This window comes from Lethenteron reissneri, chromosome 38, assembly GCF_015708825.2.
Source record: "Lethenteron reissneri isolate LAM-NWPU_2019-01 chromosome 38, ASM1570882v1, whole genome shotgun sequence".
NCBI lineage: Eukaryota > Metazoa > Chordata > Hyperoartia > Petromyzontiformes > Petromyzontidae > Lethenteron > Lethenteron reissneri.
In genome coordinates, this window is record NC_083816.1 from 10849293 (window position 1) to 10875895 (window position 26603).

At 48.0% G+C, this 26603-nt stretch overlaps 1 protein-coding gene across 5 annotated transcripts in view; it reads right to left on the bottom strand.

The window, feature by feature from the left end:
- LOC133351816 (forkhead box protein P1-like) overlaps positions 1 to 26603 on the bottom strand; it is a 193720-nt gene that overhangs the window by 144467 nt on the left and 22650 nt on the right. For all 5 annotated transcript variants that reach the window (XM_061567371.1, XM_061567369.1, XM_061567367.1 and 2 more), the window contains exon 2: positions 2805 to 2867. The gene's annotated coding sequence lies outside the window, so the exon portion shown is untranslated. The remainder of the gene's footprint in view (positions 1 to 2804; positions 2868 to 26603) is intronic.

A 26603-nucleotide genomic window follows, 5' to 3' on the forward strand; every position in this document is an offset into this window, starting at 1 on the left:
TAGCCCAAGTGCCTTCGTGGTGGATACCAGTACAGTGAACGCATTCTTTTTCTCTCTCTCTCGCTCTCTCTCATGCCAAAGAGAAGAACAACAGAAAATAAGCGACACGTCAACAACAGCCGATAACCGCCCGGAGAGCGCTCGCGTTACAGAGGAGATGGACCTGCCGAGCGTAAAAACAGCCAACTTCTCTCGCCCTGCCCCTCACCTGGACATTTTTATTTCTCGCATCTCTGCTTCATTTGCAGTTACCCTTTCAGTTTTTTTTTTGTTTAAGTAGTTCGTTGCCGGGGACCGTATTTTCCGAAACCGCACGCCCACCGCCAACAGTAGCGACTGTCGCAAGAAATTAAGAACGAGACTTTGCCGAGACCCAAAAAATGGGTCCCCTCGTCAGCAAGCCAAAGGCAAACGATGGTGCGCATCGGGACGTCCGCACGAGACGTCCCCGCACGTGGATCGTTCTCGCGCCAGGCCCGCAGCCCTCCCCCCCCCTCCTGGTGATTTTCGATTTAAGAGGCAAACAACAAAAAATATAGAACCCACAAATCGCGCATCTGCTTGAGGAAACTGGCATCTCTCCAAGGAAGCACTTTGGAAAAGGTTAAAGAGAATAAAAGAGGCGGCGTAATTAAATCCATCATTTGCTCGAGGCTCTAGTGAACACTGGGAGAAGGCGAGCGAAGCAGAGGCAGCTGAAGAGATTGCGAGATGGGATCACGCGAGTTAGCGATGGTGAGCCAAAAGGCTGAGCGTCGCGGACCATCGATGGTTAGCCTTTTGGCGCGCTTTCAGATGCGCTTCTGCGGCCGTCTGGAACGCTCTTCCCTTCCGATATTAGGAAGACACTGGAGCTATGCACTTTTAAATGGTGTAAACGTAAAACTCATTTCTTTAGAAATGCTTTGTGATCGGTTTGTTGTCCTTCCCCTGTGCGCGCCTACAATTATGCGCGGTTGGCTACGTACGGTGCGAAAGAAGTTCAACGTGCGTGTGTACGTACATCACAGAATTCGGAGGCCACTGCTGGACAATGAAACAACGGAAGAAGAATGGGCGAGGCCTTTGACCAGCGGTGGGAAGTGACAAGCTGACCACAACAACAACAACAGCTTAGAACATTGCAGGATGTTTGCTGGATTTTTATTGTTAAATAATTAAGAGAATAAAACGTCTACATATTTATTTTTTATGCACAAAGTATTTTTTTCGTGGACCTGTAAACGGGCGCACGTTAAAACTGTGCGGTCGCTGCACTGGGGCCCATTGATCGGGGTTGTTTAGCACGTGTGTGTGCGGCACACAAACCGCTGGGTTATTTACTTATTTCCATTTTTTTTTTATCGCAAGGTCGACTCACGTTTCCTCATTTAGGGGCAGAAGTTGTTTTTAAAAGCGGGCGGCTGCTGCACAAACAACAAGGACACCTATTTACTGATAAGGACCCAAACCATGCCACCTGCTACATCAGCCAATGCCGTTTGTTTAATTGCTGTGCGTTTGGGAAGCATCGTTTAAAAATAAACCACGCCGCAAATAATAATAGAACTAATTATTTGTCATCATCCTCCGACTACTCCGCCTCTACTTAACTCCTTGCGGGCATTCGTTTTTCTCCTTAAAGCTCAAGGACTAAAAGCAGCCCACGTGACGAGCGATGCACCTAAAAAAATGCACAGAAAATGCCCCCCCCCCCCCCGGCCCCTTTACAAAAACACCACGCTTGTTTTGGAGACAGCACGACCTGACCTGGTGGAGAGCGGGCAACAAAAAACCGTGGACAGAAGTGATCGGTTTGTTATGCGTTGCTTCCGAGGCACACCTATTCACGGACGGCGTGATTACACTATTTTTCAAGTCGTCATTTACTCAAAAGGCGTGTTTGTTTTTCATCCACCGTTATCGTGGTCCCGTTCTGTTCTTGCGGACGACGGCTGTGCGTGCAGGGGCTCCGCTAGCCACGACGGGGCTTCAGGAGAAAGTTTGCATCGTTGGATCACGGCCCGGAACCCATCGCCGAAATTCCACATTCATTTGCCAACGATCAGTTTTGTACTGATTTTAACCACCCAGGATTGATGATGGTGATGATGATGACATTGCATTGAACTGACCACATTCTGAATTGTAACTCATGGCTAACAATTAGGAGCCTGGCTTCTCTACCAACTGAGCTATGTTCCAGTCAATAAACAAGCAGCAGTTTGTTGACGTATATCTATAGTTCTCTACGAGCCCTTCCTCTCGATATTCTCAAACATCCCAGCAACAGCATTAATCACGCTCACACAGTCAATGATAAAAACCCCTATCGTCTGGAAAAAGTAAACGCAGGCTAAAACAAACACGCCGTTGTGTACAAAACAGCACATGTTGAGATGTTACAGACAGGTCTGGAGCAGTAACAGTGTAGTCTGTGCACCGCGTGATGAACCTGGCAACCTGGGTTCCATTCCCGGCCACGGCTAACGTCAGCAACATCCGTTTAGGCAAGCGAAGAAAGCAAATTCTGGACTGGTTTCGACCTTCTGGGTCACATCAGCAGTCAGGCTTGTTAAACAAATGCCGCCGACTAGATGTTATCGGCAAGAGCACTCCCATCTAAAATGTGGGGTCCCGCAAAAACAAGAACCCAATATTGTACACAAACTCGTGATGCATTGTTGTTGTTGAGCATTGTGGGTACACACACACGCGTATAAGCAGACCTCCATTCCATAAACCCGCATACAAAAATAAAATACATTTAGTCCACAGCCTATTGGCTTTCCAGACCAATGAAGACAGGAAGACGTCGTTCGTACCTTTGGTGTGAATCGTTACACCTTCAGCCTCCCAGCTGCACTGTCTCCCGGAGGCTGGGACCCCTGGAGGAGGAGGAGGTGGTGGGAGAGAGGAAGGATGTGGAAACGTGAGACACGATGCACTCATCGATTTGCAGGGCGCAATGGCCACATCACTTCTCTCACTCCCACACTCTGCCGCTGGCAGAGGGAACAGTGCAAACGGGCGACTCGCAGGAGACACGGTGCGGACGGGGAGAGCCCAGTTGTCACAATGATAATGTAATGAGAGCAATAACTTTTGACATCCCGTAGACAATCCACCGTTGGATGTCGCATCATTCAAGGGTCCCCATTTGATTATACACCACCGTGCTGAAGAGTGGGGGATGCACGGGGCCCTGATTCAAATATCACTCACAACCCATGTTAGCGATGGCAGGGGATAGAACTCAGATGTGACTGGGCTCACAGCGCACTGTGATAAGGACCCATTCTCCAAGTTGGTGTGTTCAATTCTGAACGAGAACCGGCGTAATGATACTGCAGCGCTGGCTTTCTCCTCAACTCAAACCCTTAGCTTCCATTACCCTGTATATATCTAGAAAATGCAAAAGGCTTTTGAATGGTGGGTGCACAGGCTACGGCATGGATACTGTGCAGAGAAAAAATAGAATGTGCGCAAGCAACGTCAATGTCACGTTGTGGCTATAAAACACACTCATGAACGCGAAACATATGCCTTGCACAACACACACTGATGCACAAAAGGAAGCACATGCCTGACCCACAGAAAACGCAACGAAACACAAAAACAAACGTGCCTTGTCAACACAAAACACGCCAGTGCACAACATGAAACACATTCCTTACCAACACCGCATTGACATGTGATCTCCCTGTGTAACCTGGGGGTGCGGGAGACCAGTGGGTCTGATTGAGGAGCCGCACGCGCCCATCCCTAAAAGTTTGAGAACCACTCATTCAAGAACGACTCCGCTGTGATTGTACCACGTGACCTGCGTTACTAATTCGAGGCCAAAGTGTATTAGGTGCGCACGGCGAATTGTTTTCCAAGCAACATGATCAGAAAATTAAAAAAAAACTAGTTTCACGATCGTTTTCGGTGGATGGAACAACATATTTGATTAAACAATCAAAATCAAAAAATTGATAATAAACACAGCATAAACAGACACCCGAGTGTCCCTAAACATTATCTGTGAAAACTACAAAATGATCACTAAGCAAACCGTAAAATGTTTTTAAACGCACAGCACTCGTGAGAGACTGGCCAGGTGGCTCAGCGGTGGAGCGAGCAGCCGGCAATCAGAAAGATGAGAGTTCAACTCCTGGTCGGAGGGTTGACCCAGCCCGTCGTCCCTCTGGGGGTCACAATACGATGAGTACCATAACAATGGATTGTTCTGCGGGTAGATTCACCGTCGTAGAAATGTGTAAAAGGGCGGTGGAAATTAGCAGAAAATCACTTCGACTTTGACCGGCAAGACCAGATTTGTTGTTGTTGTTGACATCGCCGTCGTCGGCATTATTTTAATAACGATAATAAAAATAAGCCACTCGCGGTCAATGTATCTTAAATGTAGAAAAACTAAAAAGTGTGATTCATTGCCCAAGGTGACAGATGCAATACTGTGCTCGGTAGAACTGCAGGTGGCTTGCTGATGTAATATCTGGCATTGCGGGCGCTGTTACCGTAATAAACGGCGCTGTACTGGCCAACTGTCACAGTGCAGGAGGCGGGAGCTTTTCTCGTGGTGGTGGTGGTGGTTGCCAGATGGCATTTGTCGTACCGAACTGGGTTTGCCCATTTCGGCCGTTCTAACGCAGTGCTCCATGCCAACGTTTTGCAATGCGAGAGCTGCCAGGATTTCCAACGTGTTTTCCGGTTCTGCCGCGCGTTGTTCGGCACGGCGTCCGAAGTTTCGCTCCACGTCCTGAAAGCTTCTATGTGGACTAATTATTTAAAATATTGTTTCTTAAACGAGTGGCCTTGGGCAGTGCTCGTCGCTACAAGCAAGTTTGACGGGCACATGGATAATGACGGGATGGCAGCCAAAATAACAGAAGATGTTCACCCAAAGATGAGACGGAGCAATGATATCAGCTTGTGTGTTGGTGCACCGTGGATCATTGCATTGCAGGATCGTGGAAAGACTTAATTCCGGAAGGTGCATTGACCATGGCCTGATGATGATCCCCCACATTTAGCAAATAACGACCACTGCAAAAGTTGTCGTGGCTGTGCTGTACGGCTCTCCGATGTCGGGGTTGAGTCACGCGTTCTTCGGCACAATGTCCAATGTCCGACGTTCCGCTCCATGTGCTGGGAGCTTGTACGTACGTATGTGGAACTATTTTTCGCACCGTACGTAGTCGACCGTGCGAATCGAATTGGAAGTTTTTATGGTTATGAGGTTACACTGTGTAGTAGTTTGAGATTTACGACAGACAGGCAGGTGGCTGTGAAATGCTGATGATTTTAAACAAACATGATACCAGACCATGTCTCCTATGTCGATGAATTGTCAGTCTGATTGAATTAGCTTGAAGACCTGCCACCATCAAATTACTGACGTCTCATATTCAGCAATGTCAGGGCAAGTGATGCTAGTGAGCAGCTATTAAGGCTGGTATGGAAAAGGGTCGCCAGCATTACACCCCGAGCATTTGTTCCCTGAGTAAACCCACAACATCTACAATTTAACTCTCCAACACACGCCGATGTGCGGAACTAGTAACGAATTGGCACGTTCTGTTTACGTGACAAACCTTGCTAATTGGCTATTGGTTGGTGGCAGGTTTAACGACGCATTTAAATATTTACGCGATCTAACCTAAAAACCTTTATTTGTGATAATATTGGTCGCGAAAGCGTGTTAAATCGGTACAGCACTCATTTTAAACCGAGTGAACCTTGGGGAGGTCCAGACCAGGTTCAGATATCACTCCGCCGACCGATTTTAGCCGAGGCCGGGAACCAAACTTGAGGTCACCGGGTTCATTACGTACCGCGCTAACCACTGCGTGACTGCTGCCATAGATACAACTCTAGGTAGTTTGTAAATATAGTTTGTAAATATATTTTCTCATGGCTTAGGATCTTTCTAATTGTCACGTTGAGTTTGAGTTTTACGTGACGGGGCTTTGAGTGGTCGATTTGTTTTAGAAAGGCGCCACTTGTGCATGTAAACAAAAATAAAAACCGACTTGACTTTACACGCACACGCACGCACACAAGTGATGTTTTTTTTATTAATGGTAAAATGGAAGAAAAGATTAATGTGAAAGCAGTCAGGTGTGGTCTGTGTAAATCTTGCCAGGTAAAGTCGTTCAGGGTGGGGGCAGTGCACACAGACTTATTTTTAAACAACCGAGCACAGTTTTAGGAACCGAACCCGGGTCGCCGGGTTCAAATCGCAGATCGCCAAGCACTGCACCACCACTCCCCTGCTCTATGCGATAGGGCGACAGCAAACGCACGGACGCCCACGTACGCAAGAGGTCGGTTAATTGTAGAACATGGTGTACGTTTGAGGACAAGATATCACGAAGAGCTGTTAAATTTGGCAACACTCTCTTTGTGCAACTGTGACTTCATTTAACTGTATAGCGTCGCAATGTGATGTAACTTTGGGGCGACTTAAAAAATCTAGTCCTCTCGTGTGCGATAATTCGTGACGCTGGGGGTCGTCGCGAGATTCAGGGTCACGGTTCGATCCCCGGTTGCGCCTTCGAGTGGCGGCAGCGGGTCCACGTGACCCTATTACTCTAAGAGTCGCCGTGTTTTCATGGCGACGTTTACATCACGTTTTTATATTCGATGCATGTGCCATGAACTTAAGAATCGGTGTTAATTGTCACGGATTTTCTGTTCCACACCCCTCCAAAGCTCATCGGCATATTGTACCGGGCTCGCGTTTTGTTGCAATAAAAATAATTGGTGTAAATCGCACTCAATACATTAGAGGATAATGTTTTTCGTACACGAAGTGTGTACGAACGCTACCACTTTGAGTTCACTCATTCAGAATAGAGAAGTGAAATAAGACAATCGTTATGGTTAAAACATATATTTTTAAATCGCTTCCAATCCTTAAGTGCCTTTGCAGTAAACATGCATATTCTGACAATTTCAACAGCCTCTGACCATGCGCCGCTGTGTTGTGGGCAGCGTTTGGTTTGTTTGTGGAACACAGACTTTACAATCGGACATAGGGCATTGTGAACTCGCTTCACGAGCCCTAAACATGCTTAATTGGTGTGTCCGAGTGAGATACAGGTTTCAATCTCGCCTGATGCAACAATGTCATCATGCCCTCCCAAGGGCAGGTGCCTCCCAGCCAAGAGCTGTTTCTGTGAACCAGCACACCTACAAAGCCATGAATAGACCCACTGAATGTATGCGCTTGCTTCTTAAAAACAACGTAAACTGCAGACCTCCAAAATTATTCATCACCAACATCAGCAGCTGTTAATCCACTGCTGGATAAAGGCCTCCCTCAACCTCATGGCGAGTAGGTCACGAATTTTACTCAGCCATGTTCAACTGTGCTCATCGGTGAGGAGGGTTGAAGGGTGGACAACACAGACCTTGTCCACCACGTAAACCCACAGATCACAGCAAGGCTTGCCCGTGCACGGCGGTCGCCCATCGGACAGGGGTTCCCGAAAGCCGATGAGATTGTATTTTTGGGTCATTTTGGTCACTGGCCAGGACCACACTAAAATTATAGACAGGACCCCGTTCTGCAATGAATTACGCCCGATTGGATGGCGCTGTGGCAGAGGCGCCGGTGCACGATAGGGGAAGCTGCAAGTTCAAATCCCAGATGGAGGTGGGGCAGGCGGGCGGGCGGGGGGGTATAATCCTCCTGGGGTCTATAAAATGAGGAGGTATCCACAATTCTGGCTGTCGCCCGATGAGGCTGGTTGTAATTACCGGTGAAACGTCGTACTCGAATTGTAAATGTTGTAGGTTTTATTCTCCGACACACCGGTGTGCTGAACTCGTAACTAACTGGCACATTGTGTTTACATGAGAAACCTTACTAATTGGCTGTGTGGGGTGGTAGCGGCTTTAACGACACATTTATATTCACACGATCTAACCCAACAAAAAAAAACCTAAATTATGGTCGCGAAAGCCCACTTGTTAAACAGGTACCACTTCGTGGGAAGCCACCGGTGGTCATCGTACGGAGTTGGTCGCCTGCCAAAAGAATGTGCAATTGTCACTACTGGGATCAGAGCAGCAAAACAAACCCAACAATGAGGTACAAACCCATTGCTCGTTTGAAAACAGGGAACGTTTAACTTTGTATTTTTTACTTGCACCAGGAACGACGCTGCGGCGTAATGGGTAGCACACTGTGCTTGCGTGACAGAGGTCACCTGGTGCCATCGTCAGGTGCCGCAGATGAAACCGATCACGTGGGTTCCTTCATCCCATCCTCTCCCCCGCCCGCCCGCCCGCCCGCCCGGCAGTATCAATGGGAAGACCGCGGTTAGACAATTGGTGTGGTGGAGTAAAACGTGGGAAACTCTCACCTCTTCTAAAATGTCCGGCGAGCGTGGGATAGTAGGGGGTACACGCGCGCGGATCCCTGGAGGTACGTGGCAATGTCCAGCGGGTACGTGAGGTGATTTATAAATGTGTGAAATTTGATATCGTACATGAGAGGCATTGGTGAAAAATCATGTATGAATCTGCCAAGATAAAATAACTACGATTACATTTAAATCCAGAACATGATAGCCTAGGATATAAAAAAAACCTTTCTAAACTCACTGATCGTAAGCAGTGCGGTTTCCAAAGAATAATCAGCAAGCGCGAACAAATGACATCACGCACGCCCAGCGTCCGCTGAAAACTTTTTATTCGTCCGCAGTTACCGGCCAGTTAGAACACCTCACAAAATGGACGATCGGTCAAGATACCGACGTTTATTCATTCGTTACTTTAATTTCTCAGAACCATGTCGGGTCAGCTAAGGGGGCGGTACACTCGGTTTAAAACAAAATTCTACAAAACGTGGGTGGGGTGGGAGGGGGTCACAGCAACCCCAAAAAAAGTTTGAGAACCACCGTGCAAGTCTCTACGAGCTGCCCGCCCAAGCGCAGGCGTTTCCGCCAGCGGTGGCGTTGGGGGCACGGCAATTGCAGCGCCCTCACCTCCGTCGTGCCGCCACGGTTCGACCGCACCGCGCCGCCTCCGCTAAACAAAAAACAACGGCAATGGAAGCCGAGCGGCGTGGCACTATCCGCGCCGTGCGACGGAAAGCGCACGGGCCCCGACATCTGACTGTCATCAAAGCCGTCGGGGGCATTCCATCTCCAGGAAAAAAAATACCGTCCCCCCCCCCCCGTCCCCCCCGTTTTCCCGAGAGGGCCCTAAACCCCGCGTAATTACATTCAAACATCCCGTGGCTAAATATACTGGGGGGCTCGGGCAGCATTGCGAGCCGATTAAAAGCGTCAAAGGGCAATATAAAGCAATGCTCTTATAAATAGGACTGTGGACCCGAGCAGGTTAGATGAGGGCAGGAATGCACGTTGCCCGTATGATGTCAACGCCACGATTGAGAAGGGCTGCAGAATACAGTTAAGAATAAGCAAGTGTAATGCACAGAATGTGTAAGAGCTGGCGCGTGTTGTTTGTGTGTACGCGATTCGAACCGGTCATCAAAACCCGTCCTGGGCCTCCCCTAGGTCGACTCAGCCTTACATGACAAAGGCGGCCGGGGATGGTGTTGGCCACCCACCCCTTCATGCGCGGTTCCGGCCTTAAAAGGTGCTTGCTAACTGCACTTGCCTCTGTTAAGGCTCTATGGGGGATATTTGTCTTTGTACATGTGTACGTTCCATTCTTGGCCACGGATAAGATCAGTTGCAAATGATATCTGAACCAGTTTTCGGCCTCAGCGTGGTCGACTCAGCCTTAAATGAACACCTGGTGCGGTGTGTAAACATCAACAATTGGGAAGACAAAGGCGGCCAGGCAAAGTTCTATACACAACACCCTATTGTGTGCTGTGCCGGTCTTCATAGATGCTCGCTTACAACGCGCGTCCCAATAGACTGATGATGGCTACACAGGGGATCTTTGTCTCTGTACATACTGCATGCATGTCTGCAAGCATATGTGTTCAAGTTTTTGTGGGGAGCAGTAGTGTCGCAGTTAGCGCTACGCTGCGCTACGAACCCGGCGACCAAAGTTCGATTCCCACTCATGCTCAACACCGGTGGAGATTATTCGAACCGGTCTTGGGCCTCCCCTGGGTCGACTCAGCCTCAAATTAATACCTGGTGCGGTGTGTAAACATCACCAATGGGGAGACCAAGGCGGCCGGGCGTGGTGTTGGCCACCCACTGCCTCGTGTGCCGTGCCGGCCTTCACAGGTGCTACTCGCTAACAGCACTTGCCCCAACAGTCTGTTCAGGCTATACGGGGGATCTTTGCCTTCTGTCTACAAGTTTACTTAAATATCACGCGATGTTTGTGGTGCATGGTACATACACGAAGGTGCCATTATATACCCACATGCACGCATGCTTGCAATTCTATTTAAATGCCTTATTTAGCCAGGTGAGAGCATTTGAGATTCCTTTTCGCTCTCAAGTGAGAACCGACTTGGTGGTGAACTGTCAGGCGTCAACTCCCGGACTCGTGTGGCCACAGCCACAGCAAACAGAATTTGTATTTATACTCGAGGAATCTGATGAGCTATGAGGATGCCACGGGGAGCGGTGGCGACAGACAGGTTCACACAGTCGGCGCTACGAACCCGGTCACCTGGCTCCGATTCCTGGACACAATCTTATCTTAGCTAGAATTATACAGCGCCTTCAACCATGGCGCTTTACAGCAATTATAAAAGTGTACGTAGGATGGTAATGATTTGAGATGAAGAATTGCGTTATTGTAAGTGGTGGTGGTGGTTGTGGTGTAGTTGGCATCTGCCGGTCATTTCAAGTCAGTCAACCCATGGCACCTGGGTCTGTCCCGTGGCCTCCCGTCAGCGAGCCTTCTACACTTCACGTGGCCTCAAAGTGCAGCAGCATCACCAGATATAATGTATTTATTGCGCATAAGCGTGTGTGTACATGCGTGTGGAGGTACGTACGTGCACGAGTACGTGTGTACGTACGTGTGTACGTGCATACATGCGCGCGTACATGCGTGTACGTGTGCGCGCACGTGGGCGCGTGCGTGCGTGCGAGCACGCGTGTGTGTGTGTTTCGTGTGCCCTCATCTCCCCCGCGATCCCCTCAAACCCCCACAGCCCCCGCAGCCTCCCCCAGGGAAGGAATTTGAACTTGTCTCCATGTGCCGCCTACCCAGTGCCGGGGGGGGGGGGGGCCTGTCAGCCCACACCTGTTTTCCAAGCAACCGAACACTGTTGACGTAAACATTCGTGGAAACATCTCGCGCGCACCCATTCCGCCTGTAAACCCGCGCAACTCAAAACAAGGGCGCTCCGACTATGCAAAATGCCGCCTGTCACGTTCCTCGTGTGTTTTTTTAATTCTTCTTCTAACCGGCCTCTGCACCCCCCCCCCCCCCGAAAAAAAGAGCCCCCCACCCACCCACTCCTTACCCACCCCACCAACCCCCAACCCCCCTCACCTCTCTCCGGCCGCTTTGTGCGGACGACGATTCCTCTCCCATCGTCTCCTGGGACGGCTGCGGCTGGTGTCCGTGCGACACTCCGCTGCTGCTGCTGCTGCTGCGCGCCGAGCCAAGCGCACGGGCACACGGTCGCGCGTGCACGGCCTGGGTGTGTGCCAGTTGTATTTTTACATTTAACCGGAGGGGATGGGCGGCTGTGGGTGCTTTTGTGTGTGTTTGTGAGGTGGCAGGGGGCGCCGTGTGAAATATATAAACTCGCCCGAAAGGGCCGCACGTTTGGCCCGCAGCGAACCCCAAACACGCCGCGGCTGATGTCGAGGCTGAGCAACAGCTACAATTTCACATTCAAGGCGGTGGTTAAGCCAGACCACCGCGTCCGGAGCGGCGAGGTGTGTCGATCGCTGCGATGTCTCCTTCGTATTTGTGGATCGGGCATTGCGTCGTCATACTTTGCACGGTCTGTTCTGGATTCCCAGAGTGGCACGCTGCCACTTGGAAAACTTTTAGCGCCGTTGGCTACGTACGGTGCAAAGGAACCTCAACGTACACACACACACATAAGGTACGCGCAGAGTTGCCGCCACCTCAAAAGGTCCAAACAAACCGGGACGTGCCACGGGAAAAATAATATCTCACAATATCGAAAGAAGTTAATGCATTTTATTATTATGCAACTGTAAAAAAATGTTTTACTGGAGTTTTACCATCCCGGAAAGATTTTCAGAATTTCTAGGACTGCGACCACAAAAATATGATACGGGGGGGGGGGGGGGTGGAAACCAGGACAGGTGGCAACCCCACGCTGCCCACAGTGGAGCCTCTGGGCTCCACTGTGGGCCTCCCCCTTTCCTCCCTTCTAGTGACGGGCATTTGTGGCTACATTTGTACCACACTGGTCGTCACACAGGGTGGAGGAGGAGGCATTTGGGGCTGTACTGGTACCACACTGGTCACCACACAGGGTGGAGGAGGAGGCATTTGGGGCTGCACTGGCACCGCACTGGTCACCACACAGGGTGGAGGAGGAGACATTTGGGGCTGCACTGGCACCGCACTGGTCACCACACAGGGTGGAGGAGGCATTTGGGGCTGCACTGGCACCGCACTGGTCACCACACAGGGTGGAGGAGGAGACATTTGGGGCTGCACTGGTGTCACACTGCTCGTCACACAGGGTGGAGGAAGAGGCATTTGGGGCTACATTGGTACCACACTGGTCGTCACACAGCGTGGAGGAGGCCCCCTCACTTTATCTGACAAGCCTCAACGCATCCCTGCTGCTGGGCGAACCGAAACCTTAAGGCACGACTCGTACGAGGAAAGGTTTCGGTCACCTCGACCGGGTATCGAACCCAGTCTAAGCATGAACTGGAGTTGCGAGCGCGGGACGGCTCCTCCGGGGTGGGGGTGGGGGGGGGGGGTTGGGGGGGACGTGGCAACACGGATAAATATTGAGAACCGCTCGCCTCTTTCATTCTCCCCTGCGCCGCTGAACCCAACGCACCTGCAAAAACATGCCGTGTCCCCGAGACAGCCGCCCCCCACTGCACCCCCCCCCCCCGCAACCGCCATCTCTCCTCCACCTTCTTCTCCCTTCGCATTCCCCCAAACATATTTTTTCTGGGGGGGGGCGATTGTTTTTCCTTCTTCTCCTCCTCCTCCTCTAACCTGCTCTCTCCCCGCCCGCCATGCCCCGCGCGCCCCAACAGGTTATCCCCCGCACACGCAAGGAAAGGGGGCAGCAACGGCGGGCGAGGGCGCCGTTACGGGCCAACAAGTAACGCCGTCATCGTCCGTCGTCGTCGTCGTGGTCTGTCGTTGGCGACGAGGAGCCTCGTGATGCCGAAGACCCCCGTGTCTCTCCGTGGTTTCTTAAGCGTTATACTTTGTAGGTAAACGCTCCCGTCACTGCACGTTTGAAGATTGTATGGACTAACGCACCGCAATTTGATTCACATACACAAGCAGCAACATGCTGCAACATGGATTGCCATTCATAAGAGTTTTTTTGGGTTATCATTATTTTATTTATGGGCATTAGGATGAGTTTCGGATAAAAACAAATATTTCACACTAGAGTGGATCTTTTGTGGGTTGCTTTCACTTGGTCACGATGCCACGTGACACTACCTTTGGCGGGAAAAGCACGGAAGCGACATTAACGAGCGACCTCATTGAGGATCAATGCGAAACGTTTGTCTCAGACCATCTGAAATTCCGTGCCCGGCTCCGATTTCCAAGCTCCAAAATCTAGATCCGAGTTTTTTTGTATGAATCCGAAAATCCAGAACACATTCCTGGTACGCATGGATGTCGGTAAATGTATTTTGATTTACTAGAAATACCGTCTAAAGCAATCAGACTGAGCAATGGGCAAGGTAGTGTTTATACACAGACCTAGACTGAGATGCAGACGCTAAAGTATACGTATAAATGTTACTCGTCACACAAATCACCCTCGTGGAGATTCCATCAGTTGTCACGGTTCTGGGTCGCTTTTCCTTTCAAGATTCGAGGCAATTTTTTTCTCGTTTATCCCATTCCGAACTCTCTTTCTGTCATCTAGTTTGCACAGTTTTGTTGACTGCATTAGTCAAGCTGCAACTACAGCGTATAGTTTGCGCACGATCCGTATGTAAACCCTGAATATGATCATCGATTGTCACACGAACAATTTGATACGTGTATCCGTGAACCATGAGAAGTAATGTTAATCGATGAATCCACGCATTGTTACACACAATGACCCTTGACCCTGAAAAGATTACACCGGCAGGGCCCACTAATGGGGCACATGTACTTCATAGCCCTTTTGGGCATCTGTGAAAAAGAGATTTACAGCTCATCAGATTCCCCCAGTGAAAATAAATGTCCCGATTCTGAAAATAAATATTCTGATTTTGTCAATCCACTGCTGGATGAGGGCCTTCCCTCCCCACGCCGTGCAGGTCGAGTGAGTTATTTCGCCGCATTTCATCGTGCTAATTAAATGTTTCTTAACACGAACAACATATAACCTCATATTGCTCAGATTATATTTAAATAGATAACATTTTATCTTCCGTTACTCAGAAGAGCTCCACCAAATCTCAAGATTTATTTTCGCCTCCGTTCGATCCACCCACGGCCTGGCTCCAGGTCAACATTTCATCGTCAAAAACGATCTATCCAATAAGCTGGCTGAAGGCCTCCGCAAGTCTTCATTACCGTTAAATCTCACCGTGCAGCTCCCTGAGAACCTACTAACTTCTTAGCTCCATCTCCGTATTGTTGTGCACATCCTCTCTGGGGCGTTTTTCCCTACTTTGGCTGCCGCTCCGTTATCAGTCTTCATCCAACGGGCCCAACATCCCTTTCCAGGGACGTGTCCTGCCCAAGCCCACTGACTTTTCTTACCCGATGTCAACTACCTCGCCTGGTATGCAGGAGGTCGTGCGTACGATCCCGACCCTGATGCCTGTGTATATGGAGTATGCATTTGCTCACCGTGGTCGCGTGGATTTTTCTCTGCGTTTAGAGTATTTGGCTGCTATAAATTGCCACGTGATGATAATCCACTTTGTTGAGCTATCATTTGTGGCCAGGTCATAGCTCAGTGGGCCTTACCTGGTCAAATAAAAAATAGTAAAAAAAAAAGCACATGACTAATTATTATTAATGTGTTTCTCTTCATGTCTCTCAATGTAATTCCCAGAATGCATCTCTCCACACTTCTTGGAGCAAAATTATTGCATAAAATGAGGCAAGTGACAGGAATGGTTTCGCTTGTTGTCCTCCCCCCGCACCTCCGATTAGCACGGTTGTCTACGTACGGTTGCGAAAGAAGTTCAACATTTATTGTGAAATTCATTTTGGTAATGAAAAGAAAGATACCAATATTAAACACCATGTGTACGCAGAGTATATTGATTAAGTTACTAGTTTGCGTGTGACAATTGTACATAAACACGATGCAATAGGGGTGCGATGATTCACACGCTTGCCAATTTAATGAATCGTTGCAGTTCACAGTCACGAATCAACTTACATTTTAAAAATTCACGCTTGCAGTGAATGATAGCGCCTCTAGTGGCTGCTAGTGTCACATCGATCCATGACGTGCACAACGTCTACCAATTGAAAAACCAATGTCATTCGAACTCGTGCAATTTGATGCACGTATTGTGAATGTAGAAAATTGTTATTAATGAATCAATCGAGACGTTATCACCCCCGACTGAATACCCTACACTAGAGCGTCTGCATCAACACACACACTTTTAAATCTAAATTGAAAACTCACTGCATTGCGTGCTTTCAGATGCGCTCCATTCCTTTTGACATTGGGAAGCCATTGGACCGATGCACTTTTCAATCATCTAGATTGAAAACTCATTTCTTTAGAAGTGCTTTTAGTGTTTAATTTGCTGTCCTTCCCCCGCACCTCTGATTGGCACGGTTGGCTACGTACGGTGCGTAATAAGTTCAACATACACACACACACACACATGCACGGGTTGTTACAATAAACGATTGCATGAAAAAAACCCATAAATGTGGCGCCCATTTACCCAATGAAGTGTCGTGTGGTATGAGAAGAAGAACGTGTTTACAATGAACGGCTCCATTGAGGTCCATCGGGCAAGGCTTTGTGTTTCTATAATTGTCACGTTGCAATCCTGCGGGTCAGGACCGAACGCCTAACGCCACTGACAAAAAACAAACGAAATCCCCCCCAAAAAACAAACCACGTTAGATCTGCAATTCCGCGAGACAGTCCGACGGATTAGAAACGCGCCGTAATTTTAGTAATTAAAGGTAACGAACTTAAGGGGCAGACGATGCAATGGACAAGCTATTGTACATCGGCGCATCTGTTGAAGCTAAATGAAAATGAACGAAGAAAGCGGGGTGGGTGGCTGGGGGAAACGCAGAAAGAAGGGGGGAGCCGGGGGGGGGGGAAGTTGATCAAAAGATTTTCCTCCGTTCTCTCTTTTTGTCTCCGAAAAAGCGCGGCGCACAGGGACAGACTTCCCTCCGCCCTCTAAAACGAGATTTATTTTAAATGGGAGCTGGCGGGGAGAGTTCAGAGGTCACAGAATGGTGGCAGCTGTGAAAACAGCCGGGGATGGGGTAATCTGCGGTAATCTAACGCCCAGCCTGTCCCGAGACTCCCGACTCTGTCCGTATGCCGTCAAACAACCTCCCTCAACCTCGCCGGGCTCCCAACCAAGCTCTCCACCCCCCCTGGCCTGCCACCCCTCCTCCCTTCCCCTGCTCACCCTCCAACTCTTCCCCTTCTCTCCCCACAACAGCAACCTCTCCGCCATCACCAAACACCCCCAACCGTACCCCACACAGCCCCACACCACGGCACGTACCCCGTAGACATAACAATGTCCCACGACTCAAATTTTTGTTCGTCCTCCCCTCACCCACCACTGGCGCTCAACGGGTTTAATTTGATACCGATAAATTGTGAAGTTGCCCCTTGTTTAAATTTCACAAGTAGAGAGCTGGAACTATTCGTGTAATTTAAGTACATCACCGCACAATACTTTGGGTGTTTGTATTTTTACCAAAAAAATTACGGTTAAAATAAGCATCCTGATTAAAACCTATGAGATGTGTGCTTCATTTACACGAAATATAATAATGGAATTTAAATATACTGTCTCTCTTTATGGTACGGTAATGTACTAGCATGTACACTTATGATTTTGTTTTGCTCATATAATTATGTTTAGAACTGGTCAGCATTTGCCGTTAAAACTCCTCGGTTAATGTTGTAATTTTACGGTTGGATAACTTTGATAAAATGTTGAATTTTAAAAGAACGGATACATTTGTCTGATGCCTGTTTTGACTGTGCATCAGTTTTAGTTCAAATAAAGCTTTGAGCATGTAATCCCCCGTCATCTTAAAAATTATAATAAATCTTTAGTCACGTAGTAAAGCACTTTGCAGTTTTTCATTATAAAACGTCTTTAAAAGTGAAGCCATGCTGTAGTTCACTACCGGAAAAATAATGAGCCACAATTACGACAACTTGATATTGAACACTAATGACCAATTCACTTTACCGGTATAAAACGTTTCTGTTCATCTCCAGTGACCAAAAGCAATGTACCGCCTCAATAACAACGTCGCCACAGATACATCAGCGTTTGTAATCCAAGAAGAGCACCTATTTACCTACAGCAAAAGCCATAAAAGTTACGCACCAGTATATCAAGAATCATACTCAGAGAAGTGTCCTGCCCAATATGTTCGAACAATTCCACATGCAACGTTTTTACAAGCGGTAGGAAACCGGCATACCCCTATAAATCCAACACATACGAAGGTAAAATCTGGATGAAGGGCTCCCCCAGGCCCTGTCACTGGTGGGGTGGGAAGGGGCGGGGGGGGGGGGTGCTTGACCATACTTCATCGCGCCGCTCAGTGCGGGTCGGTGAAGGGGGTAGCAGCCAGGCCCACGAGCGGTTCAGATGTCACCCGTCATTGATGCAAGCGCTGGCCGTGAATCGAACTGGGATCTTCTGTGGGGTTCGTAACGCAGCGCGCTAACCGCTCAGGGCCACCGCTCCACACGTGCCTGTAACCTCTCCAGTAATCCACACAGATAGCGCTCAAATAAAGCTCAGAGGTAAGATTATTCTTTGGTTCTTTCGGTAAAGTCACGTATAAAGATAAAATAATAAATTAAATTAAATACTAGCATACGACGTTTCGATTGCAACACAAGCAATCATCATCAGGTATAAATTAAATAGAAACACAAATCTAGCATACTTAGAAATGTAATGTAATACAACAGAGAGTCGGATAACATAACAGTCAACACCCTATCTGGTTGATTACGTTCTTCCTGAGAATGCTAAATTTTGAGAGAGAGATAAAACACAGAACCAGAAACATATAGACAGACATTCAGAGGTAAGATCGCAACTATAACTCTTGACCGACAACACTTTGCTGAGTTAGATTTACACTTTAAAGAAAACCGGCCCTAAAGCATGGCATCCGGTATATATACGTGTACAGTATTGTATATTACTCCAGAAAATGTTCTGGCGGAAAATTTACTTCAATATTTTTCAAGCGTCTCATTTGATTAAAATCAACATTATGCAACTGGATAAAGTTTATTTATTGGCATTGCTTCTCATCCGTACGCCAACTGAATTTTCCAGGCAGACATTTTATGGAAATTTGATAGCATAAAAATCCATTGACTTTAAAAAATAAAATACTGAACATCTACAGTTCTATTTTAAAAATAAAGAAAAATAAAAAATATATAGTTTTGGACCTTTGCGTAAAATAACACCAACAAATTGAAATGTACTCAAGCCATATATAAAAAATACAAATATGCATAATTATTTCATTGTTAAATTAGCTTTTAAACAGACAATTTTAACATCTAAAATATTAATAAAAATGACTCTATTCTAATGATGATTTTTAAGTAATTAAATAATAAAGGTGCAGCCCTGCAATTTTTTTGCTCACACCACTGCTTCAGGAAAGGCCTTCACACGAGCTCTTCTAGATGTCCTGCCGACTGACTGGTGGTGCATACATCTGTACGAGAAGTGAAATGATTGTAGATACGTGACCAATGCTTCCAAATGCTGCACCAGCAGATCAAATTAAACCGGCTGCCCTATCGATTGACAAGTCCAGTGTGCTTACGATTAACATCACAGCCACATTTCTAAGTAATGTAATACAGAACTGTAACTTAACTTTGCAAAATATTGCAATTTTCCCTCATTTAGCACGATTATGAATTCGTTGTTTTCAACTTCTCTCTCTATCCAGCTTGCTCCTGCATTTTCCTTTCGTCAATTTCCGAGCTCTCCCCCGCAAAACATGTTTATCTCAATGGCCCCCCCCCTTGCCTCGTCAAATCAGCTTCCATCTACTGACATTCAATAACGCGCAGACGAAAGGACGCGGCGGCAATGCGACCGTATATAGCTAACAAAAATATTCCTAATCAAGGAGGTCATTGAATAAACATGCGAAGGACATTGATCGCCAGCGACAGCTACCACTTGCAGGTCAGATCAGGTCATCCGAGGTCAAATGAGGTTTAAAGAGGCTCTCTCCTCTTGCACTGCTGCTGCTGCTGTCAAGTGTTACGCATCGCCTGTGAAACCCTCACACAGGGGCACACAGCATTGTGCAACTCTCTCTCGCTCTCCTGCGTAGTCCTACGCAGACACTATTGTTCGTACAAACGGCATTCATAACCATCAGCCATGATCAATCCCCTACTGGATAATGGATTACCCAAGTCGTCGCTATCCCTCGCGGCTCCGCGATGCCACAATCCACCCCGAGCACTGGCACACACAAGCATTTCGACACCGGATGCCACGGTGGCGAGGATAATAACTACCTCGCCTGGTATACGGGAGGTCGTGGGTGTTCGATCCCTACCCTGACGCCTGCTGCTGTATATTTGAAGTTTGCGTGTCTCTCCCCATGGCCACGTGGATTTTTCTCCGGGTCCTCGGGTTTTTCCTCCACATTTAGAATCGACGTGCGTTTAGAGTATTTGGCTGCTATACATTTCCACGTGATAAGCCACTTCGGTATGGTATCATTTGTTAGAAAGTTGCTTCTTAAAAATAGCTATATAGCTCAGTGGGCCTTACCTGGTAAAAATTAAAAATTAAAATCTTAAATCATGCCCGATGATGCTGGATGCAATTACCAGCGAAACGTCGTACTCAAATTGTAAATGTTGTGGCTTCAACACACCGGTGGGCTAAAGCAGTGAACTATTTGTCTTTTGTCAACGTGACACTTTTTTTACTGATTGGCCGTGTCGGGTGGTGGAGGGTTACGACACATTTATACATAACGCGATCTAAACCCAAAAACGTTGATTATGAATGATATTGGTCGCAAAAGCCTACGTGTTAAACCATTTGATTTAATTGCTCAATCTCTTCGGTTGGCTGCCGCTCTGTCACTATTCTTCACCATCGGTCACACAATAAGACAACTGTGGGCTTCGATGCTACAGAAATGGTGTGCATTTGATTAAAGTTGGTTTAAAATAGTGCGCCAGGGAGGGGAGGCTACTTCATTTAATGCATGAACGGAAAAACAAATTCACAAAGCTCTGCAAATGATTCTAAATTGCTGCTCGGAAATTAAATTTATCTTTGAATAAAGCGTGAAAATTGCACAGAGCCACGCATAATCCTGCAACTATTAATCACTGTGCAAATGAAGTTGGCTGCTCTCGACCGCAGGCAAGTTGGGCATGTTTTTGAAGGCTTCTGGGGAAACTGGAAAGGTGACTAATCTCATTTGAATTTTGAAATTTTTTAAAGTCCTGGTATTTTCAGTTCAATTCACTACCGCAACGGTGCGAACATTAAACCACTCACTGTCCATTTTAATTTTGCTCAACCGATTTGGAGAATCAGAATCCCACTCCGGCGGTATTTCACCCAAATCCTTCAACCAAAGGGTTTACGTGAAGCAACCGGCCGGCCGGAACAATGTAATGCTTTTGTTCAAATGAAAAATGTGTGGGAGCCCAGGTTCAGTTGTTCTGTAAACACAGCATTGTGGTGGTGAAACTCTACCCTGGCTGGATATATCGTACTCGGGCGCTTGACAAAGAATAGCTGGGATAGCAAGCGGAATGAGTAAGGGGGGGGAGGGGGGCCCTCCTCAAAATATCTGTCATGCTTTCGCACAGACTGGCAGGTGGAAACATCGGGTTACCACTTCCCCCCTCGCGTGCTGTACGAGTGTGCGTATGCCGCACACGTGTACCGCGTGTGTGTGTGCGCCGCGTGGACACGCAACTCATATTCTTAGGTTTTTTCGGTAAAGTCACGTAGGTAAAAAAACGTCGTGATTTTTATTTTATTTTACTTTAAGTAATTTAAATTTTTTACCTACGTGAATTTACCGAAAAAACCTAAGAATATGAATCCTTGCAGTCACGAAAGCTTCAAATCTAGAAATGACACGCAACTCGTTCGTGTGGGGAGCGGTGGCGTGGTAGTTAGCGCACCGCGATTACCAAACCCGGTGAGACCACGTGAATGCGATTCCTCCTCGCAGCCGACATCGGTGAACACGCCTCTGAACGGTTTCCCGAGCCTCCGCCAGGTGAACTCAGCCTTAATAGAGTACCAGGTGCGGTTGTGTAAACATCATCGCTGGGGAGACAAAGGTGGCCAGGCGTGGTGCTAGACACACAACAGAACATGGATTACACCACCCCTTTACTTGCTGCTCGCTAACAGCACTTGCCCCAACAAACTGTTAAAGGCTACACGAGGGATTCTTTGTCTTTATGTTTGTGAAAAAACGTCGCTTACTGGGGAGACAAAGGCGGTCGGGGGCGTGGTTGTTGCCCCCCCCCCACCCGTGTGCCGTACCGGCCTTCATAGGTGCTACTCCGCTGACAGCTCTTGCCCCAACAGTCTGCTACAGGCTATACGGGTCACCTTTATCTTGTTTTGTTTGTCCCGAATGCAGGCCAGCACGTGCTTTTTGGCAGCACGCGCTGAGGACGCTCGGAGTCTGCAGGATGACAGGGGGTGATGGGTGGACGTGGTAGTGGTGGTGGTGCTGGTGGTGTCGGGGCGTGTGGCGCACGCGTGCGTGTGTGTGTTAGGGGTGGGCAAAATCCATGCCCCGGCAGCTACCAATCTCTCCTGCCCCCCTCCCCCGCCCGACACGAATCCGACTACCACTGCTGGCACCACGGCGCTGCTTCCGAAGCGAAGGGCTTGCCAGCTCAACCACCATTCATCCGGAACCCAGCCAAGCCGGCACGCCTCTCAGAGGCGGCTGCCAGCCGGCTCTTTATCGCGCGTGGGATGAGAGCCAACGAGAGGAGGAGGAGGAGGGTGGGGGTGGGGAAGAGACACACGAGGTTAGCAGGGGGGAAGTAGGAGCAGCAGTAATAGCAGTCGTACCGTATTCTTCAGATTATAAGCTCCCCTCTGTCGGTGGTGCGTCTTATAATCCGGTATGTGTGGACGAGAGCAAGATTCGTGTGAAGTTAGTAACTGCCGGAGCCGCAACTTTGTGCTGCGTCTTAGTTTTAATCTGGACAGCGTGGTAATAGCGAGTGGGCGGCCGAGCGATGAGTGGGGGGAGCTGCGTGGGGAGTTGGGGGGAGAGCTCAGGTAAGGGAGTGCCAACCAGTAGCGGGAGGCCTGTGGCAGAAGCAGAGGAGGCGATGGACATCAGGAGGGGAGGGGAGGGAGGGAGGGACCTGGGGAGTGGGATGTTGGTTTCAGGTGTTCCTATCCTCCCCTCTCATGGCCACACCTGCCCACCGACACACACACAGACACATGTCCACCGACACACACACAGACACATGTCCACCGACACACACACACCTGTCCACCGACACACACACACCTGCCCACCGACACGCACCTGTCCACCGGCACACACACACACCTGCCCACCGACACACACACACACACACCTGCCCACCGACACACACACACCTGCCCACCGACACACACACACCTCCCCACCGACACACACACATACACCTCTCCACCAACACACACACACCTGCCCACCAACACACACACACCTCTCCACCGACACACACACACCTGCCCACCGACACACACACACACCTCCCCACCGACACACACACATACACCTCTCCACCAACACACACACACCTGCCCACCAACACACACACACCTCTCCACCGACACACACACACCTGTCCACCGACACACACACACACACACCTGCGCACCAACACACACACACCTCTCCACCGACACACACACACCTGTCCACCGACACACACACACCTGTCCACCGACACACACACACACCTGTCCACTGACACACACACACCTGCCAGAGCGAGCCCTACCGCTAAGCGTGAACCTGCCCCTCTTTGAAAGTGTCGAGTTGGATTTTTATCGCTGGTTTTCGTTTATTTTTTGTTCGTATGGTTTATTCCTGCATGTTTTATAGTATACCTGAATTGTCTATTGTGTTGGTACAGTAATGAGGCAGTATTAAGGTGTTATTCGACTTATTTGGTGGATTTGTTTCATCTCTATTCGTTCCCAACTTAAGCTTTCACTTTAATGTTGTAATTTTAAATACATGTATCTGTATTCATCACTCTATATCGCTTTAGAGGATCTCAGATGTAGTTCTGTAATATTCTGTGGGCCATCCTGCAAACACAAAGAGTGTCACTGTATCTGCGATACTTCTGACTCGGCGATTTCATCTCCTGACACCGACAGCCCACAATCGGGATATTAACATTTGTTAAACATTGGCTTTTACAAATAATGCAAACCCCCTTTTACGACCTTATTTTTCTCCGTCGTTTTGTTTGCCTCTTGTGTTTAAGCGGATTGCCAACAGGTGAAAACGTTAGCGGAGAAAGCGCGATCCTTGCCAAGAGAAAAGAATAAACCAATGGGAGAGCCGCCAACTGTGGCACGTGCCAATCCGCGCGTTCCAACTGCGCCAATCAATCAATAACCAGAAATAGATAGCGCCGCTTAACATCTGAATCTCACACACACACAAAATAAAATATATTAAAAAAAGCCATCCAGAGCCCCCCTTTCCACCGCCCCCCCCCACCTCCACCGATCTCACAGCGATTGAGGAACAAGAGAAAGATTGACTCAATTTCAGGTCAACAGTCGATGCGGTTTTGCACCCTGGCAGTCGGCCACGCCAGATAGCGATGATTCAGAGACGTTCTTGGGTCTCCTTCCAGGCAGTCCCCACGCAGGCAGAGGAAAGACCACAGGGCGAGTGAGATTGCATCGCAGGCGGGTCGTCTTGGCAAGATGAGGAAGCAGCGTTAAAACACTGTATTAAATAAACAGCTGTCAAGTGTGGTGGTCTTTAAATGCCAAAAAGATATGAAAAATTACGAATGCAGTTAAGAGTCGTAGATTTGTAAGCTTTGTGCGGGCGCTACGTGGATTATTACATTGCAGCCTTCATCCAGCAATGGATCGATCGTGGCTGATGATTATATACTTTACACAATGCAACGCTGTACACAGGGTTCTGGGAAATGAATTCCAAGACTTTGCGTACACGATGAGAGACTTCTTCAGAAAGAAAAGTGTTTGCTTGCAAGCTGGCAACAAAGAGGAGAAATGATAATGACGCACACAAAAGGCGATTATAGACAACAAAAAGGTGCCATTGTTACCAATAGATCGGTGCTCCCATCATGCCTTGCATGTCACATAACAGCACCATCCTAAGCGTATAAACGCAGAGCTTTGTTTTAGACGGAAAAGATTCAGAATTATTTAGGTCGCAGCAGGGCAATGAAAACGATTCTAAGACTGGTTTAATTAATGTTAGGAATCATCAGCATTGGATGGAAATCTTTGCCGACTGGCGCCCGAGCGAGTTTGTGGGGTAAGTCCTCTTTCAATAAATGTATTAAAAAACAAAGCGGTAGGTAGGTTTACAAGCAAAAAGGTGACTGTCGGTTCGGGATTCGGCGGCAGATGTGTCAACTCGCACGTGGGACAATGTGCGCTTTGTTGGTGTCCGAGTGCGGCGTGAATTTTAAACGGAGACATCTCTGCTCCCAAACTCCCACAGCTACGCGAGCTCTTTCCCTGCGCACAACGGCACGATTTTCACAATTCTCGCGACAATTCTCACGAAGATTCTCACGAAGATTCTCACGACAATTCTCACGAAGATTCTCACAAAGATTCTCACGACAATTCTCACGAAGATTCTCACGACGATTCTCACGACAATGAGTCCATGTTTTTGCCACCATCGATATTTTTCTCACATTTTCTGCAATTTTCTCCATTGCCTCTAACTTTCCGAATTTAGTGACTTTCCTTCCCAGAATTTTTTCACATGACATTTCTTGTTTATTCAACATTTTAAAGTGCAATTTCATCTTCCTTACAAATAATTTGTTTGGTCCGTTATTAACTTTAGTCTACATCTGTTTCATTTAAGTACAAAAAAACATTCCAATTGTTAAAGACTATATCGGACATCTTTTCAGATCTGCATCACGTAATATTTTAACGCGTCTTTGTGCTAACAAAAGTAGCCTCAACCTATGCCATGTGATGCCACGTTTGGCAGAAAAATCACGAAATTGACACGATACTTGACAATTCCCCGTGACATCATACTTTAGGACCAATGTAAAACCAATGTTATTTTTAGATTAATATACAATGTCATATCTAGACCGGATTTTCAGCAACAAAAATTGGGATTAACCTGAAAGTTGGGAACACATCCCCTTACCGTGCAATGTATTGTGGGAAGTTGCCATGGTGTAACAGTTGGCACAACCGACTCTGGCAATCCAGAGGTCTCCGATTCAATGTGACCTCCTGTCACAGCGGTTCAAACCAATGGGCACATTTCTTAAATTCCCCCCCCCCCTTCCCTCTGTGGTATTCAGCAGTATAAAATGGATTTACCACGGTTGGTCGATCGGCAGGTCACTTTGATGCATTAAAAAGCGTCCGTGAACTCCCCACCCCTTTCAAGACATCTGGCCAGCGTGGAAGAGTAGGCCAAATGGCGACCGAGAGGGAACTTTAAAGGGAGAGTTCAATGCAGTGGATGGCCTTCTGTGAGCAGAGGTTTCAGTATCCTTGGGTGATTTGGTCAGAGGCCACGGGATACTGCATTGCATATTTTTATAGTGACTACTCTAGTGGGCACCAGAGGGCAGTGAAGTCCATTGTTGTACTGTACTATACTCCCACGTGTATCCTCCCTACCTTCAACACGCACTGACCAGAAATGGTGAGGTATAGTCACATAACCCCAAAAAACCACAAGGCATCTGCCTCAACCAGGAGTGTATTAACAAACGGGCTGTTACACGTGCATATTTATTGCAATCACGCCTGGGAACACAAACGGAGAAACACACACACACAAACCTGACAGCACTGGGGATGATCAGGCCACCGTGCGTCATCGAACCGGCGTTGATGTAAGCACTCGGTTGTCATCCCGGGCAGAGAGAAAAACACCGTACAGTGTTTGTTTAAGTAAATAATAAAATAAGCAAGCAAATACTGCATAAACCTTCTGTGAACATAAAAACACATTTTTGCGTGTGTGTTTCAGATGACCGTGGTAATGTTTATGTTTTCATCATTTTAAATATCTCT